The sequence below is a fragment of the Hesperophylax consimilis genome, chromosome 18 (genome assembly GCF_061612785.1).
Source record: "Hesperophylax consimilis isolate HC1 chromosome 18, BYU_Hcon_1.0, whole genome shotgun sequence".
NCBI classification, from domain to species: domain Eukaryota; kingdom Metazoa; phylum Arthropoda; class Insecta; order Trichoptera; family Limnephilidae; genus Hesperophylax; species Hesperophylax consimilis.
Window position 1 is genome coordinate 28,561,190 of NC_142853.1, and position 21,547 is coordinate 28,582,736.

Consider the following 21,547-nt stretch of genomic DNA (forward strand, 5'->3'; position numbering starts at 1 on the left):
TATGTACCTAATTAGAAATGTAATGTTTGTGTTATCCACAAAACAATTCACAAGCCAGGTCGAATAAATATAATAATAAAGAATAAATAATAAGAATAAATTTAAACAGCCAATTCCCCTATTTCTCGCATCCTTCAAACATTCAACTCAATTCAAACAAGCACAAATACCGATATATTTTTTGATTCTCTCCCTCTATTTAAGAAAAACTTTTTTAGCACACTGAATTCGCCCACATAACACATACAACCACACACAGACACACATGCACACGTACACACACACAAACACTCACACACACCTCTCTCCTTCCCCAGCACACTAATTTAACTTAACTTAAAAATGTAACTTAACCGTAAAATGTACAATACACCTCATATGCATATATGTCAGCGACATGTGGGACATGGTACCAATTATTGTACTAACTTTTATAATTTTGTAACTATTGTCATCTATGTAATTATGTACTGTTTGTTTCTGCAATAAACAAAAATAAAAATAAGCGAGTCCACTTCGAGATGCCCATGGACACCTATACTTTCTCAAAAGTAAGTTTAAACAATTATTTTGTTATTTATTAATTTTTCAATTAGTTCGTTAAATAAATTCGATGGCCATCTTTTCAACATGATGCTATTCATCACCACTGATGGCCATTTTCACAACAGAGTTGAATGTCGACGTATCTCTCTGATATCTAATTGAAACGCATCTTTATTCATTTCAGATATTTTTCTAACCTAATTTAATTATTTGCCAATATTTATATTTCTTTTGTTCTCAGAACCATCCTCAGGCCAAGAGAGCGCGGTTCCATTTCGAGATCCTTGAGGAAACCTCCGACTACAGTGGTAAAGCTATGGCCGGGGAAGCTGAAAACACATTTTTGCGAAACATCCAGCTTCAGAATATAGGCTTAGAGGAGTTGATTGAGATGGAAACTAGTCTCTCGTTGAGACTCGGTGTCCTCATGACTCTTCCATCCTCAAAACGCATTGCAGAAGACATCACTACGACCCTCGGAAAAGTATCTATTCTCGGAATTCAAATGCGGAAGTTCAAATATAATTAAGTTATTTAGATCCATAATTTATTGTTGTTGTGTTGTTAGTATAGTACATTCAATATTATTTTCATATCATTGAAAATATATATTTTTATATGCAACGTTTTATTAAATTATTAAAATAAATTTTAAGTTGAGATACACCATCATATTTCGATCCATATTGTATTGTAGTAGCATTGTTAGTATAGTACATTAAATAGTATTTTCATATCATTATAATTATATATTTTAAAATGCAACGTTTAAGTTAATTATTAAAATAAAATTATATAATTGATTTACTTACTCTTCATAATAACACAACAACTCACAATTTGAACACTAATATACTAGAATTTCTAATGAGGAAGGTTTATATACATGCATAGTATATTTATGGAGAAAAATTGAGTTATCAGCAAGTATTTATTAATTTAAAAAAATATCCACCCACTCATTTGTGTCTACAGGACTTTCCTTTAGTCCAGCTCCATGTAGAGGTGTAATTAAAAAAGTAAAAATTTAAGATTTACCCATTTTTATTTAAGTAAGTTTACATAGATACAAACGCATAATTCAGGGATAATATAGATTGCTATTGTTGCAGAAAAACAATTTTTTTATTTTCAACTTAGTTAACATAAAGCGTACACTTATAAAATATAGTAAAAAACAAATAGGTTCCAACATTACAGCGCCTTTGAGGTGATTTCTCACGAAAACGGCGCTATATAAATTAGCCAAATATTTTTATTATTTCATTTTAGGAATCTGACTGATAAACAACTCTTTTCCATTTTGAGAGTTACTGAAAATACAGAATGTAGGAAAAAATTCATACCGCGAATGAAATCTTTGAGGAATTCCACCGGAATTACACAAAAAACATAAAAACTAGGTGTGTTTCGTCGCTTCTTGAATTTCTGTAAATACACAGGCAATATTGAAGATCCTTTGATTGACTTAAATATCACCTGACTACCGATTTAAAAAGTATTTTACACCAGGTTACAGCACTCTTGTTAAATAAAACTGAAACTAATGCTTAAACAAATAAAATATATCTGGAAATGTACTGGTACGTACCGTCATCTATGGCAGAGAGGCAAGAAACTGGCAGAAGAAGGATTGAAGAAGACTGAATGCTGTAGAAATGAGATCCCTAAGGCGTATGTGTGTAAAACCATTTATGGTCGTTGGTCATGTGAGAAATATGGAGATCGGTAAATAATGTTCTAGCTACATATAGCTGTAATTTAAACCATTGATATATTTAAAAAAATACGAATGCGAGATTTTCCCCATTTTGCTAAGAAAGTTAATTAGTAAAATATGTTCACATTTTGCATTTATACTTATTGGAGACAAAATTACAAATCTTCAATAAATTAGAGACATTTAGATTATATTGATGAAAAGGTGACGGTTGTTTTTCAATATTCAAGGTCAATCGTCAAATAAATTGTCCATTAGCAACGGAACGGAAATATTCTATTGCAGTATACTTTATTTCCTAGTTGGACAGTCAAAGATTGAGTAGTTTTTAATTTAAAAAATCTATATCATATTAGCCAGGTACTTCTGGACGTATATCGTGGGCATACAGGGAAAAAAGAGCCAAGTTAAAATCAATGTTTGTTGGCAAATTATTACTGAAGTTTTGCCTAGATACGAACGCATAGTTTCGAAAGTAATGTTATTTTATAACCATTTAATAAATAAAGATTCGAAATTTTAAAATTGGAAATTCATATGTCATACGGCATATATTCTGGTCTAGTAATGTGTAATTTCTATCACCTAAGAAATTCTAAAAAAAGTACTATAGGATTCATATGTCTTATACTGATTTATAAATGTGGAAATTCTAACTATACAATTGTAAATTTTCTCCAAAATGCCCTGGAAGGAATCTCAAACTTGTAATATCCCGAAAGAAAACAATCCTCTATTCTGAATGCAATTACTAATGTTATCCAAATTGACCCTGGTAATAAATTACATCTTTGCGATTCTTTCAATTATAAAGAAACCATCCTGTCACTTCGAATGTAATCAACAATGTTCCCAAAATTTGTTTTGACAGCATCGCCATTCCACTGTAAAAATATTATGTACTAAATACCCAATTTGGCTGTCCTGAAACGGGAATCCTTCCCAGTTGGACAGACAAAGGTTCATTTTGTTATGTATTGTTTGTAATATATATATATAAATAAATAAAATGAAATTTTATTTTGCCGCGTAAAATAGAAGGCTGTTTTGTGGTTAAGGTGAAGCATTAAAAGAAATTTTTAATTAACATTCCAACATTTAATTGTAGGAGTCAAAAGAAGGATTTGGCTTTGCTCCGCTTATTAACAACCATTTACCCTGTTGGGGTTACTGATAATACTGCATGTGGGAATAGGTTCACACCGTGAATGAAATCTTTGAGGAATTGATTAAAAAAAACTAAAAATAAATCGTAAAATTTGATTTGATGAATCACGTGTATTAAAAGATTATTTTTTTAATATTACGTCGTATTTAGTCACTCTTCACTAAGAAACCCTGTGATGAGGTGAACTATGTTTCGAAAAAGGGTTTTAAACTAATTCTATGATACTTGATTCGAAGAGCAAGATACTTCTGACAAAATAACGATCACAGCAAGAACAGCCAAACAACCGTGTTATGGCTTTATTTACATTCCAACATCGTTTCTTACATTCTTTCGTCTTTCGTATTTAATTCTGACTCTAGAGGTGGTCCGACTGATGAATTCAATTCGCGTCGCCAATTGCTTCCGTATTTTCGAGTAATGTAATGTTTTTCTCTAAATGCTCAAACCATCTAAGCGTCTCTTTCTTGATATTTTTCTTTACAATATTTTCTGTTTTATCTAATACGCCCCACCCTTTTTTTCGGCGGCATAAAATACTATAAAATATGAGATTAAAAAAATCTTGAAAAACTTGTAAAATTTAATATGTTATAATCAATTTATCATTACTGTTTTTGAAATTATTTTTTCTTCGGAACCGCAGAATCCCAATAATTTGTGAAGTCGTGAATGTAGCGTATTTTTATTGAATAAGTAGAAACTTCTGTTTATCAACGGGTATTTCAATTTTTAAATAATTATTTTCATTACCAATATTTCCCAAACGACAAGTTTACGGTCAAGTCGTTTTCTGGTAATTTTTAATGTTGTTATAACGACCTACTGAAAATATAGTCAGAGCAACTAATAAATCGATAAGGTATTTCAGGTTTTTCACAATAATTACATTTTAATTGATATTACATTCGGAATGGGTTAATCTACCCTTATACAGTCCCCTGGATTTAGATAACATTGATGTTATTAGTCAGCATACATTTTAATCCTAATTACCCGTTATAGGTGCGAGTGATGTATTCAACATTGGCGAATTGAAATAATATTAAGCCATTAGCGTTCTGAAAATACCCGAAAACATTGACTGATTTACAAATTCAAATCCAATGAATTAACACAATGTGCAACTGCATAAGAATTTTCTCGACTTATTCAAGCGGGTAGCTAAAGAACTATAAACATGCAAGTGTTTTTTTAATCTTGTTAGGAAAATTTACACTATTGCGATTGAGGTATTTAAGAGCCTGTTAACAACAATAATAAAGGAATTAAATAAGATGATAAATGAATGTGGATGAAGTAAGGTTTGTGTAGTAGGACAGAGTTGTGTCGCCCTAACGATGGATAGTAACTTAGATAAATCTCAATAATAAGAACAACAGATTAAGCGGGGGCGAGTGTATAATTTTATTTGTTTCCTTACCACTATAGATAAATTTAATTACCTTCTATTAAATGAAGAAAATTTTTGCAGGAAATAACGACGAAAACATGATCTTATCGGAAGAAAAAGGTAAGATAAAGGTAAAGGCCTTGTAAATTAATGAGGTATACTGTCAACAAACATCATCCAGAGGCAAATAGTTTGCGTGCTCAAACCTAGAAGAATATATTGGGATACGATTGAAGCTTGAGACGTAATCATTAGGTATAGTGAAATAAGGTGATAATAATACTTAATATGGTGATGATCACAGATATATGAATATTATCATATGTCTATGGTGATGATAATTCTACGTGTAATATTACCTGGTATATTGAAAAAAACAAGGAAATCACTAACTTATTAAGTATTATTTCCGGTTTCGTAGAAGTAAAACGAATCATATAAATTTACCTGCATTCACATATCTAAGCTCATAAAACCGATCAACGGCTCCCAACCTGCATAACCGTAAGTTTGAGATTCTACTAAATGTATTTTTTTCCATGTGTAGATAGGTTAATATTTTGTCCTTCTTGTTTACATAACGAAGGAGATTTGAGATACTCCGAACATATTGATTTACATTTTAAATTTCGAAGAAAGTAGGTATAAAGTTTTTCCTTCTTGTGATACTGTGCAAGAGATTTGACATCCTCCGAACATATTTAATTTACTTATTGGAGTATTATTTTTAAAAGCTAAATTTATCACATATTTTTTTAATGTAATGTATTCAATATTTTAATGCTTAACTTTTTCAATATGGTGGTGTGAAAAGTCGGGATCTTCAAAATTCAAAAAAATAAATAAAAAGAGAATTGTGTTTGAAACCTTTGTAATAAATTACAGACAAGGGTTAATATCTGCAAAATAAATAATCATGCCTAATCGTGAGAATTCTTCAAAGGTTATAAAAAAGCCAAGTTCTGAGTTCTGAGCAAGTTCCACCCTTCCAGTTATTATATTAATTTTCAAATCTGTTAAGTTTAACTATTGGAACTATCTCAATATTTTAAACTTCCAAAATGAAGTATGATTTCTATTTATTCCCTGGATTTCTCATAAAAATATTACTCAAAATAATCACTACGTATCTCATTAATCGCACAATTAACACATTGGGGTGCTTGAGTTTTGCAGTGATTCTCAAACTTTCCGCTATTTTTATTATAAATGTCAGATAATTGAATTTTTTAATACATGTTCCAATGATCAGAAAAAATCAAATATCTTTAAAATATTCTCCCAGCATCGTTTTAAACAAACAAAACAACAGTAATACCCTTGTCTTAGGTACTAATTCGGAACACGGTCGTAAAGCGAACAATGTCTACATTCGGTTTTACCGCACACGGCAACTGAACGTAATTATTCTGCATTATTTGTTTACAAATCAAAATTACCAGAATCCACGCCCTTCCTTAACAGAGGGTATATAAGGCGTATTGGTACGCCTTATTATAAACACGGTCGTAAAGCGATTAATGTCTTCATTCGGTTTTACCGCAAACGGATGATGAACGTAATTATGCTGCATTATTTTTTTAATAAACCAAAATTACAAGAATCCACCCCCTCCCTTAACACAGGGTATATAAGGCGTACCAATGGCAATGGACAATCATTCAAAAATCCTTACTCACAAGTGCAGTTTGTTGTTATCAATTACCTGTGTTCAGTGCCGTAAATCCTTTCGGTTAAAGTTGACCTAATTTGTGATTGTGCCTTCAGCTGTTTTTCGTGTCGTCCCCACAGTTTGAGAAGGCCCGCTTTCTTCGAACAAAATGGTGAGCATTTAAAATATTATTTGGATTAAGTTTTTTAATCATGTGTTTTATTACCGTTTACGTATCCTTAATATAATATTAAATAACGTATCATGTAGAGTTAGGTTATGTTTTATTTTTTATAAACTCGACCTTCGTGGTCCAGGGGTACAAATCCGGAGTTCGCGGCGGAGTTTCAAATGTTATTTAAATTATGTTTCAATAATGTTGTTTATAACATTTTCTTAATAAAATATTTTAAAAAATACGTCGGTTACACATCACGTAGAGTTGGGTTGTGTTATTTTATTTGAACTCGATCTCAGTGGTCACATAAAAATTAAAGGTTAATTTAGTCCACTGTGATGATAGTGATAAAGTATGAAAAATTTAATTGTTTTGATTTTTGTAGAAGTCGGGGGCGCTTGAGAAGAATGACACAATCATGAAAAACAAATAATTGTGTCGGTTCATTCTTAGGTCAGAACAATAGAATATTTATTCGCTTTTTGTATTGCAGCAGTCCATCTCAAATATAATAATTTGATGACGCGTATATGGGAGGAATATATAGTTGTTTTTAATAATAACGGTTTTTAAATGTGCATATCTCTTTGGTTTTCGATATTTTTTTGGTGAACGAATGAATGCAAATCTTTTAAGGGGAAATTAACTTCCCGTCATCCAATCAAGCTGAAATATGGCAGATAGATGTATTATATTATAGGAACATTTCATCACAGGGTTGATTGTTGAATAACACCCATCACACCGAGCAGGAGTAGAACTTTATCCTAGAATACACACCTTGCTTTATTCACACTAATACATCTCTGAAATGTCGATGGTATAAAGCAAAGCACACTTATTGTACGTCCAAAATAGTTTGAGAAAGACGCTTTTTTAATACGAGTCTGGAGTTTGTTTCTTCGGTTGTGTCATAATTATGAATGTATGTGAGTTAGATTACACAGTATCTGTAAAGTATAAAGATTAACATTTTGAATGAGTACCTAAACTAAAGTGAAATTTTCACGTTTAAAAGTATTTAGTGATTTATTTTTGGGGTATTATGTTGTCCGTAATTGCAACTGAAGAAAGAGGAAGAGAAACACGGCATATTTTCCAAAATAATAAATAACGATAATGTATAACTCAAATTTGCCTAAAAGTGGACAGTTTTATGTAAATACCACACAAGAGTCCCAACTGCTCCCAACTATCTGGAGCCAATAAGAATACTCCTCAATTGTTATGATATTGTGAGGCTGATGGTAGCGGGGTGGGTAAGAGATGGGGGAAAGGATGGTAGGGAGATACCTGGCTATTTATTATATAGTAAATTTGGTCACAAAATACTGCTAAAAATGCTACAAAAGTGCTGCAAATATGCGAAATATGATTTCTTGTTAACTAACTAATTGTGAAACAACACAAATTCGAACCCACGACCTCAGGATTGCTAGTTGAGAGCCCTTTTGTTGAGCCCCATCAAGAAAAGTCTTTGTTGTTCCGATTGTTCACATTTATATCCCATTGTTCTGACTCTTCACCTGAAACGGCATATTATTAAACACAACACATTTATTCGTTTTTTTTCACACGTAGTAAACACTTTTTTCACATGTAGATAAACATACTTATAATAATTAGAATTTTTTTTGATCAAAGATGATGTTCTTTCTCCCTTTTCCATCTTACCTATAAATACACAATAACTGTGTTATTAAAATATTTTTATATAACCCTGGTGATGGTTAAGGGTGAACCGAAACCGGTTGGTTTTATATTTAAAAATATATACAATAGTAGTATTAAAACCCGAGATATAAAGATATTTTATGCTAATTATTATATATTATTTGATTTATTTGAAACTGTCATGTATTTCTTTGACACTTCTTTCTACAATTATCTGCTCAGCAGGTAGAATTTTTTTTTTTTTTTTCAATATTTTCGCTTATCTATGGAATTTTTACGACGGTAACTAATGTTTATTTTTAATTTTTTCACAGAGTCGCGCTATTCCTTGGTCACGCGAAAACTTTGGACACAATGACAATAGATATTTGAGCCACCCGTATCTACCCAAAAGCTGTAACACCCGTGACATTGGATTATGCAAGCACAATGCCAATAAAAACCCATCTACTGCAGCAGCAGTGCTTAGAACGCCAAGAGAAGGCCTGGAAGCGACAGAAGACATCGAAACGATGGTGTACGATATGGCGACAACGGCAGAAGATTTGAAAACGTTAGGTTTTGTAGTTATGGAATCGACGAAGGAGAAGGAGTTTGATTACAACCACTTTAAACAGCAAGACATCCGACAGTATTCTACTACAACAGGTGTCAACATCGATGGTAAAATGGATACACAATCAGGAGCGTCACCGAATACCAATTTTGACAACATCGTTGATCATCTCCAAACACCAGTTTTGCCAGCACAGAAAGTTGAGAAGATGTTTGTTACAAAGAAAGTGGATTTGGAAACTTGTACAATAACTCCACTATCCAACACAGATGATTGCATCGCAGGAGATACGGCAACAAGTACAGAAACCGTGTTGTCAAATAATGCCGAAGAATTTTTCTCAAACACGGAAGAATTTTTGTCAAACACAGAGGACCTTTTTTCAAATGCCGAAGATTTTCTGTCGGGCATGGATGATTTAACAACGAGCCCGGAAGATTTTTCGCCCGACATGGAGATTTATCAGCTGGAGTTGGTCAAGGAACAATGTAAAATCTTCGACAAGCTAATGGAAGAAAACAGCATTCTCACACAAAAGTTGATTCTTATTTCCACACTGCCTCGTACTTCAGATACGGTAGAAGAAATAAGTAATGGCCTTAAAAGAATTTCCGAATTAAGTCGAAGAATGCGCCATTGTACGACTTCCTCCATTCAAAACGTAACTAATCAATTGAAAAGTTAATAGGGATTAATAATGGGTTAATAAGTCTAAAGATAATGGGCAAATATTTTACATAATTCAGATACTTTATAAATTAATACCGTATCCAGTGTACGATGCAGTGTAAAGAGAGAATCAGTTTTTGAGTAAGGATGCTGTTTTCTTTCATTAACTTACCAAAGACATTGCATTGCTCCTCGAACAACTCCAGCTGAAAAAACTCCATACAGGGCGAAAACTATTCTGGGCTCGATGTTAAATAATCCATATCCGAAAAAATCTTCAGCATTTGAAATAAGGTCCACTTGTGTTTGCAAAAAATCTTCCGCGTTCGAAAAAAAAAATTTGATTATTTGACAACACGGTTCTAATCATCTGTTTTCGTACTGGTTGCCATATCTCCTGTGATGCAATAATCTGTTCTCGATAGATGGGGTTACGGTACAAGTGGCAGTTTTTCCTCAGTTTTTGTGACTTTTAAACATTCTCTCTCAGGCACAACTGGTGTTCAGCGATGACTGTCTTTGTTATTTGGTGATTCTCTAAGTTCATCAGATATTGTCGATATTGATTTCCGATGGCACTCCAATTTGAGTTTATATTTTACTCTCGATATTGACACCTGTGACTGTAGAATGCAGTCGAACGTTTTGCTGTGTAAAGTCTCCGTCTCCTTTGCAGATTCCGTAACGATGAAACCTGACATTTTTAAAAATCATCTACCGTTTTCGACATATTGTGCATCATCGTTCCAACATCTTCTGTCCCTTCCAGGCCTTCGTTTGGAATTCTACGCACTTGTGCTGCTGTAGGCGGTTAGGCGGGTGCAGCAGCCTTCGGGACAATGTCAGCAAATTACAGGGTGGCCTGCGTTGCAACGGCTACTCTTCGCGTGACAATTTTCTGCTCCAGGTAATTTTCATCCCTTTTTTGTTTTCATTTTTAGTTTCCACCACTTTCAATTGGGCAGTCACTGTTGCCAAATCAGCACGCATGTTCTTGCGCTCAATCAACAGCTGAGAAACGGTTCTGAAAATTCCAGATACATTTCGGGAGATCCTTAGTTGCTGGCCTTGGAGACCTTTTGTTTGTCTGCCAAAACTTCTTGAATTGCTTTAAGAAGTGCTTGGGCTACATGAAACACATCCCATGTATCAGATAATATGTCCTCTGCTACATCCTCACACTTATGACGCACTCCATGTTTCTCGGTATTAGAAGAGATCGTTATCTCCAACGGACTTGTTTTTTGTGTGATGCATTATTGGTTCTTTTTTGGTAATTCATTCAGCAATCAAGGAGGTGGGGGCTGATTCAATTCCCGTCAGCGGCCTTTATTTGCTCTCGGTTGATTTTTAAATTTATATTTGTGTTTCAGGGCTAACAATTATTGCTTATAATCATTTATTCTTTGTGCTTTAGATATAAACCTTGTCTTTGTCTTTAATAAAAGTATTAAATTAGCTGAAATTTCCGTGTCCATCCATAAAAGTCTGTGTTTGAATTATCCTCTTGTGTCTGTTCTATCGATACTATATTATATGGTAATCTGCTATGCATATCCGAGTCATTTAAATACTTTGTCTATATATTTTATATTCTCTATGCGAATGTTAAAAAGCAACTAACTAATGTTTTTTTTTATTTTGTTCACAGAATCGAGCTATTCTCTGGTCACGCGAGAACTTCGGACCTAACGACTAGATATTTGAGCCACCCCTATCTGTGAAACGAAGGTGTACGATATGGCGAAAACGGTAGAAGATTTGAAAATATTAGGGCTCGTCGTTATGGAATCTGCCAAGTAGAGAGAGATTGCTGACTACCAAATAACGCAGCAAAACATTTGACTGCATGCTACAGCCACAGGTGTCAATGTCAAGAGGAACACGGAAACTCAAACAGGATTAATAACGAACCCCGAAGATTTTTCGCTCGACGGAAGTTATCAACGGGAGTTGGTCAAGGAACAATGTAAAATCTTCGACAGGCTGATAGAAAAAAACAACATTCTTATACAAAAGTTGATTCTTCTTTCGACACTGCCTCGTACCTCAGATACAACAGAATAAACAAGGAAAATTTTCTTGTGTCGAAGAATGCGCTATTGTACGACGACGTCTCTTCACTCCCGATTCAATCGCCGCCAATGTCCATTTATGTATTAATCTTTATGTTATTAATATTTATTAACCACTTTCTTGTTGCCTATGACATGATATAATCGTTTTACTAAATATTTTCAATCTAGAAATCATTTAAAAAAATATTGGATGTTAATAATATGTTGATAATAATAAGAAAAATTTTCCTTTAAATTTTGGTAGATTAGGTAAATGGGTTAATATATACTTTACTATTTTTAATGCAGTTGACTGAAAATAATTTTCGATTTTAGATTTCAGTGAGAAATAATTATGTACTTTAGTATGTATTTAGGTAGGTATATATATTAATTCACCTGACTGGCAATATTTTGCTGAAAAAATTGACTGAGAAATAATTCTGTACTTAAGTATGTATTTAGGTAGGTATATATATTAATTCACTTGACTGACAATAGTTTGCTGAAAGATTTGACTGAGAAATAATTTTGTACTTTAGTATGTATTTAGGCAGGTATATATATTAATTCACTTGACTGGCAATAGTTTGCTGAAAGATTTGACTGAGAAATAAATTTGTACTTTAGTTTGTATTTATGTAGGTTTATATATTTAATGTACTTGACTGGCAATATTTGTTGATAGATTTTATGTTAGAATAAATTAATATATTTTTATTACTGCACATTTTTTTACGCACAAAGATGACAAGATTATATGAAATTACTATTTGAATAAATGATATTTAATTATTTGACGTCCTAATCTTTTATTTATTTATCTCAACACCAGGACCATTTTAAACTGTCATACAATAAAGGCGAATCTCATCATTTGGGTCGCGGGTTTGAATCTCCTGAAACACTTTAAATATGAAAAGTCTTACTCTGGATCATTATGTTTGATATTTATTTATCTCTACACCACTCCCTTTTTAATTGTCATAGATCAAAGGGGCATCTCAACATTTGGGATTCGGGTTTCAATCTCGTGAAACACCTTTGCCATATGGATAAGTCACATTCTTGGTCATTAAGCTTAATTTTTGATAGCGCTCACGTCAGTACAAAAAATAATTTAATATAAAAAAGATTAATTTTGTATAAATCAGGTTCAATGAAATCGAATTTGCCTCCATTTTGAAAATAGTAATTGATTTAGGGAACGAGTCAGATTAGATATAAAATGGGCACTGAAATTTACAAACCAGTACGGCTTTCGGTCGGGTAAAGGAACGGATGATGCCATCGCATGTCTCACGGAAACTATAGCAGAAAATGTGGACCGGGGCAAGAAAACCATTGTCCAATACCTGGACCTGGCCAAGGTTTTCGACACAATAACTCATAAAATACTCCTACAAAGACTGAGAAATATAGGAATAACTGGAAAAGCTTTTCAATGGATACAGAGTTATATTTCTAGTCGATTTCAACAAACTAGAATTAATGTGGATATTATTACTTCATTAGAAACGAATTTTGATATGCGACAAGAAAGTACGCTAGATCCTCTTCCTTTCATTATATACTCGTATATTAAGGAACTGTGTAATCAACATATGAAAGAAAAAAACAAAAAGACTTCGTAAACTCTCCCACATATTCTGCTCTCTTAGATCCATCTTAGACCTAACGACTCTAAAAAGCGTATATTTTGCCCTTTTTCAATCGATAGCAACATAATATGGTATTCTGGGATGGGGTGGCTGTGCAGAATCCGTCACTAATCCAATAATTACAGTACAAAAACTAGTTTTCAGAATTATATTTAAATGTCATCCTACCTATCCTTCCAAAATAATATTTACTAAAATTAGGGTCTAAGATATTCGCCAGCTATTCATTAAGACAAGCTTATGCTACATACGAAAAAACGACTTGCTAGTGGCTCCTCAACACCAAGTAAACACCCGCTTTTCATCAAATCTGGGATGCGTGGTCCCAAAAACTAGAACACATTCGCTCAAAGACAATTCTGGTTCATCGCCCCTAAAATATACAACGCGTTGGACAGGGACATAAAATCTACTAATACTATATCCCTTTTTATTATACGTGTCCAAAACTGGACATTTGAAAGGGGACGAGCCTTTTTTAAAGAACACATGAGTTCCTAACTTTTAAACCATTATAATAAAATTAACCATGTATCTGTATATTTATGTATATATGTGAATACACATTACGTTTGTGTGTGTTCATATATAGATGTGTATGAATGTATTTATATATGCATGCATTTATGTCTGTGTATGTATGTATATGTATGTGTGTATATGTATATATATATCTGAGCATCTATATATGTGTATGTATGTATGTTTGCATGCATAAAAAACATATATTTTGTTTTATATTTTCCTTAAATATGTTTTTTTATTTCTTCTATATTATGTTTTATTTTTTGTTACTACAACATATGGTTTTATTGTAATTTATAGCATTATGACTACCACAACACGGGCATAAGCCTAGTGTGGGAGTTATTGAGTACACAAAAATTGTAATTCATAAAATTCACTGAATAAATAAAAAAATATATACATATATAGGTTGAAAAATTATTACGTTCGCAGATGATACCATTATATTGTTTGAAGAAGACGGTTGGAAGGAAACACACCACCTTGCTTACACCGGTTTAAACAGAGTGAAACAATGGATGGACAGCAATTTGCTTACATTAAACATATCAAAAACCAAATACCTAACATTCAGTTCTACTATTGCAGGGCAACCCCAAACATTTCAACACCTTACAATACATAAAATGAACTGTAACTTTGGAAATAATAAGCCCCCATGTAAGTTTAAAACCCTCGAGTGTGTGTTAAATTTATTAAATATTTAGGCGTTAAAATTGATAATAATCTCAAATGGAAGAACCAGATTGAAAATGAAGCTAAAAGAGTGCGCACCCTGATTCACATATTTATTTCATTACGGGAAAAAAACAAGACTTAAAAAACATATACTACGGTCTGTGTAACTCAATCATAACCAACGGTAGCATTGGTTGGGGAGGTAAAGGAAGAACAACATTAAACCCGTTATTGAAGGCAAATAAATCGATTTTACGTGTTATTACGAAGTAGCCTTTCAGATATTCGAGCGACGATCTCTTTAAGGAATTTAATGTACTAGATGTCCGACAGTGCTATATAAAAAAATAGTAATCCATGTTCATAAAAATAAAAACAATATGAAAACAGCCGAACACAAACATCAAACCAGAAGTAAGGAAGAAATGACCTTTCCGTTCCAACGAGCAACAGAGCGGGTTATCAAAAAATATTCTCATATCTCGTTCCAAAAATATATAATATAATCCCCTCTCAGCTGAAACTGTGTGAATTGTCATCCTTCGGTCCAAGAGTGACAAAATGGTTGTTGGATCTAGGCAGTACTGATTCCGAAATTTTTCTAAAAAATGTAATTTGATAATTATTTATTCCGAACGCCTTTATGTAGTATCTTTTTATGTATCTTCGTTTTAACATACTTATTTTATCAAGTCTTAAATCCTGTATTCGTCTAGGATAACTTGAAACCTGTAAATTTGACTGTCCTAAAACGGGAATCCTTCCTATTTGGACAGTCAAAAGCATAAAATGTAATTAATATAATAAAAAAAAAAAAAACAAAATAAAACCTTTTTATTTTTTTGAATTCTGATTTTAAAGGAAGTGTTTTTCCTTTGTTTAAGTTTTTGACAGGTGTCGTCAATGATCCGGAGACAATATTTTTTATGAATACATTCAGTTTCGTAAATCTTAAAATTATAATATACGCTGCTTTTGTATGCAACACTTTTCCATAGTTTTATTCCTTTTTTAAATTTGTCTTAGATAAAAAGAAATTAAAGTTTTTAAGAATAATAATTATTTTTATTTGTATTAATAATTATATTTTCGTATACCTTCACATACACAAACACTCAAGTATAAGATGTCAATGACAGCTATCGAGTTTTTGTTTTGCTCTTGAATAATTATTTTTTTTAACAAGTTTTGTACCAAAATATATCAAAATTTATAAAACTAAATAAACAATGTTGTCAAAAAAAAGTTTTAGTGACAAAGTTTTAGTGACAACATTAATATGAACATTCTTAAAATTATTAATTTAAATTTTTGTTGTTACGTGTCGCCATAAACAGTGTTTTTTTACTGACACAAAAAGCTACTCACAAAGCAATTAAATTAATATTATATCAACTGCCGATTAATTCAGAATAAATTATTAATAATAACATTAACATTAACATTTTTTTAATTAAATAATCAATTATTATGCATAAATTATCTATTTTTAATCACACCCCATCTGTCGACCATCAGACGAAACACAAAAATTTACCTACCGAGCACTATCATCTTAAAAAAGACTGTGCCGATAGATGTCACTCCAGTGCATAATATAATTAAAACGATATAATTCAATTTATCAAATTACAATAACTTCAAATAAAAAAATAATTTAAAATTAAAACAATGACTACACGATCAAACTCCAAGTTTGCGGTAATCGGCAACCATAATCAGGAACTACTGCAACTTCTAGATAACAAATTTAATGTTCGATTTATAGTAAAATCATTTCAAGACTTAGAAAAAGAAAAACACTCTTGTTGAATTATAAGAAATGGATACAATGAGAAAATTGATGAGCTAACTAAAGAAAGCCATATAAAGTAACATATCTTGAAAGATTCATATAAAATAATGATCAATATAATCGCTTTAATAATAGTTCACAGAAAATGAAATCGATTGCCAAGAATATGATTCACAATCTTACAATATCGAAATACGTAACATACCCGAATACCCACAAGAAAACCTGAAGGCTGTGTTCAATAATATATAATCAAATGTAATAAAATCAGTAATACAACCGAAGGAAGTGACATCCATAGTGCGGGTGGGAAGAAGGCACCGCCCCAACGAAAATTATAAAAAGCCGAGAGATGTCATCATCACCCTAAGCTCTAAGATTATGCGGGATCTGTTATTTGTAAAACTCAAAAGTTTCTTCAAAAACAAAAGTCATCCTTAGAAATACCAAATACAACGATAGATCCAGGTACATCTATCTACATATCAGACCATCTTACAGAATTTTAAACTTCAAAATTTCAAGTGAAATTGACTTATAGTTATCTCCATAAATCAATTAACAACTTTAGTCATCTTTATTTTAAATAAAATTTTAATTAGTTTCTGTCCTTCAATCTATTTAATTCATATTATTCAATCTAGTTACCTTACTCAATTATTTTTTACGTCATTTATTCCACTATTCTAGTTATTTTAAATTGTTTTAGCATACTAATCTACTTGATATTTAAAATTATCCTTATTTATTAAAGTAATAATATTATCTTCATTTATTTTATTCCCTTTTTTTAAACTAATTTGTTGTTAATAATGATCTAAATTACTTAAATACTTTGAACGATTTTGTTGTTAATAATTATTTAATTATTCTAAATCATTTATCTATTTTATGTGAACACAACCCTTTCAGTTCCGACTGCTCCTTGCTCTATTATGTGAATTTTTATTTCCAACTGCTACCAACTATCTGGAGCCCGTGATAATAATATGGTATCCTCAATTGTGGTATGTAGTGATGCTAAAGGTAGCGGGGATGAGATGGGGGGAGAGGATGGTGGGGAAGTACCTGGCTATTCAAATCTGACGGCTTAAGTCATATCAAGAATTGTTTCAATTGTGAATGGCGGTCTTAGATCAGGGGGATACTGGAAGAATATACAAGTTTCAGACTCGAAAAAAGGCCATATATATTTTTTTTAATTCTCAAATTTTGAAACAACACAAATTTGAACCCCCCATCTCAGGATTACTTGTTAAGAGCCTTACCCCTCTATCAAGGAAGCTCTCTGTTGTATCGACTTTTCATATGTATTTATCTATTTCTCGTTGTTATGACTCTTCACATGACACAACATATTATTTAAAGAACATACTATTTGATCTTTTTATACACATAGGAAACACTTTATGGATATAATTAGAATAAAATAAATATGTTTTCAAAGTTATCTCCACCTCTTATAACTTTTCCAATAAATACACTGTAACTCTCTTTTATTTATTATCTTGATTAATATATTTAAAATTTATTGTTTTTCCATTTTTAAATACACACAATAAAGTGGTATTGTATATATAAAGTTATTTTATAATACCTATTTTATATTATTTTATTCACTTGAAACTGTCATGACTCTTCTTTTTACGATCTGCTCTGAATGCACGAACATTTTGAAAAAAAAAACCTTTTTGTAATATTTACACATATAACGAGCCACCATAATCTAAAAAAAATCTTCCAAAAAGAGTCAGCTGTAACACCTGTGACTATGGATTATGCAAGCAAAATGCCAATGAAAACCTACCCACTGCAGCAAAAATACTTAGAACCCCAAATGAAGGCCTGGAAGAACTCCAAATGAAAGCGACAGAAGACATCGAAACGATGGTGTACGATATGGCGACAACGGCACTAGACTTGAAAATGTTAGGTTTCGTCGTTATGGAATCGATAAAGGAGAAGGAGATTGATTACTACCACTTTACACAGCAAAACATACGACAGCATCTAATTGAATAGCATCTTTATTCATTTCAGATATTTTTCTAACCAATTTGAATTATTTGGTAATATTTATATCTCTTTTGTTCACAGAACAATTCTCAAGCCAAGAGAGAGCGGTTTCATATTGAGATCCCTGAGGAAACCACCGACTAGCACAGTAGTACCACAGCTGTGGCTGGGGAAGCTGGAAAATAATTTCTGCGAAATATCCAGCGTCAGAATATCGGCTAAGAGGAGTTAATTGCGACGGAAAATATTCGTCGAAAAGTCTCGCTGCCCTCAAGACTGTTCCATCTCAAAACGCATTGCAGAGGACATCACTACGACCCTCAGAAAATATTTCTCAGAAGCTCAAATATAACATTGACATGCGGGTAAATAAAAAAAGTAACAATGGGAGATTTACCCATTGTGTTTTGTTTATTAGTATAGTGAAATATACTCAAATTTTAGACATAGTTATCCATCGTCAATAATTTAGAGACATTGAGATTACATTGATGAAAAAGGTAAAAATAGTTGTTTTTCAATATTCAAGGTCAATCGTCAAATAGATTGTCTCGACACCTGACCGGAAATATTCCGGTGTGAAGTATTCCAGTCGGAAGTATTCTAGAATATTACATGAAAACAGAATTTCTAAAACTAACTATTTTATTTTTTTATTTTTTCACAGTCACGCTATTCCCTGGTCATGCAAGAATTTCGGACCTGACGACGTTAGATATTTGAGCCGCCCCTATCTTAAAAAATACCAAAAGCTGTAACACCCGTAACACTGGATTAAACAAGCATACTGCCAATGAACACATATGAACTGCAGCAGAAGTAGTAAGAACGCCAAATGAAGGCCTGGAAGCGACCGAAGACATCAAAACGATGGTGTACGATAAGACGACAACTGCAGAAGATTTGAAAATGTTGGGTTTCGTCGTTACGGTATCGATAAAGAAGAAGGAGAATGATTAATACCATTTTATTCATCAACGTACGACAGCAATTCTACAAAAAGAGTTGTCAACATCTAGGGTAAAATGGACAATAAATCAGGAGTGTCACCGGACACCGATTTCGACAATATCCAAAACAAACTAAGAGAAATACTAGTCAACATTGTTGATCATCCTCAAACACCAGTTGTGCAAGCACAGAGAGTTGAGATGTTTATCACAAAGAAAGTGGATTTGGCAACTAGTACAATAACCCCACTATCCAACGATTGCATCGCAGGAGATACGACAACCAGTACAGAAACCGTGTTGTCAAATAATGCCAAAGAATTCTTCTCAAACATGGAAGATTTTTTATCAAACCCAGAGGACCTTTTTTCAAATGCCGAAGATTTTCTTTCGAACATGGATGATTTAACAACGCGCCCGTAAGATTTTTTGCCCGTTATGGAAAGTTATCAGGTCGAGGAACAACGTAAAATTCTCGACAAGCTAATGAAAGAAAACAACACAAAAGTTGATTCTTTTTTCGACACTGCCTCGTACCTCAGATTGGGTAGAAAAAAATAGCAACAGGATAATAGGATGCCTTAACTGAGTCGAAAAATTCGCAACTGTAATACTGTCTCTTCAAAACCTAACTACGATGTTATCACTTTCAATATCCCTTTATGTCACAATTACAATTCGCACCCAGAACAAATTTTATTTCCTTAATTGTTATTGACCACTCGCTTGTTACCTATGATATGATATAGTCGTTTTACAAAATTATAAAAATCGTTCAAAAAATCAATTGAGGCTTAATAATTGGTCGCTAGATAATAAGAAAGTATCCAAATATTTGGTTTAATATCGACACATTTACTATTTTATTTTGTTTAATATTTTTCAAGATTTTACCATTAATAAATTTTGTACTCTTGATTGTATTTAGGATGGTGAGTATTTTCAAAATTGGAATTGATTGTGGGAGGGATTCAGAGTAGCGATAAAATAAGTACCGAAATCATTTAATTTTAATTAATTCTGTTTTTGAAACGACGTCTATTTCCGTTGGTTAAGTTTTTGGCAGATGTCTACGTGATTACTTTCAGTTTCGTAAATCGTATAATTATAATTTCCCTAGAATTCATTCCCATTAAATTTGTCTAAATATTAATAATATTTTCATATACCTGCGCACACAATCTATAATCGTAGTATCGTAATAGTAATCGTATTGGCATTTATAGCACAACTAGCACCTGTGAAAAGTCAAAATACCAAATAAATAATTTGCCATGAATCATCATATCATTATTGGTAGGTAGGTACATCATTTTTGCTTATCCGAATACGTCATGCATTCAGTTCTAATTTTGAAAATTATGCTAAATTTGAAAGCAAATTTAATTCATTGAACCAGACGTCGCAGGATTTACAGAATAAAATAGTTATTAACATTAAATTTGAAAACATGCAGATGTTAGGTTTGTAATGAGTACTTACTGTTGTAGGTTTAATTAATGCAAATATCGGGAATAAAAAAGTGAAAGCGGTTTGAGTAATAAAAAATACCAATTTTCGTTGTGTGTTACTCTGATGATGATGATTTCTAATGGCAAGAGGGAAGTTTTGAATGTACCACCTCAGCCAACAATATAGATGGAATATAATATTTCAATTAAGATTAAAATAGGAAAAAATAAAAGTTCTTATTTGTGTACAAATTACAATGTTCATATTCCGATTAAAATGTGCACTAATTTTCTTAACCTTTCTACCATTGGATTGATTTGTAATTTCCACCGATATACAAAAGTATTTATTTCTCGTTATCTGTATTTGAAACTAGCTGATTTATTTATTGTTTTTATTTTAGTAATTTGTACATTTAAGTTTACAAATGACTAATTAATTATTACATACAAATATACTATGTTTTTTTTTCTTGCTTGATGTGGCTCCTACACAACATCTTGAACTTTTCAATTGGGGCAGACTTATTGGGGCAGATTCTATATCGCTTCTACACACTACACGAACTAATAATCGATTTATAATTCCTGGAGTACGGATCCATTAGTATTAAGATAAAGATTAAAAAAACCTAATAAATTTCATGAAACGGCACGGAAAAGACGTATGCAAATAATTAGTGTTGCTATTGTCATCGATTGATTTAAATTATAATACTAATGTAATATCTATTGCAATATTTGGGTTATTCGATGATAAGAAAATTAAAAAATAGTCATCTTCCATTAGTGCTCATATTAGAAAATCCATAAAATAATCATAATGAATCTCATTATTGCTTTAACTGGAGAGTCA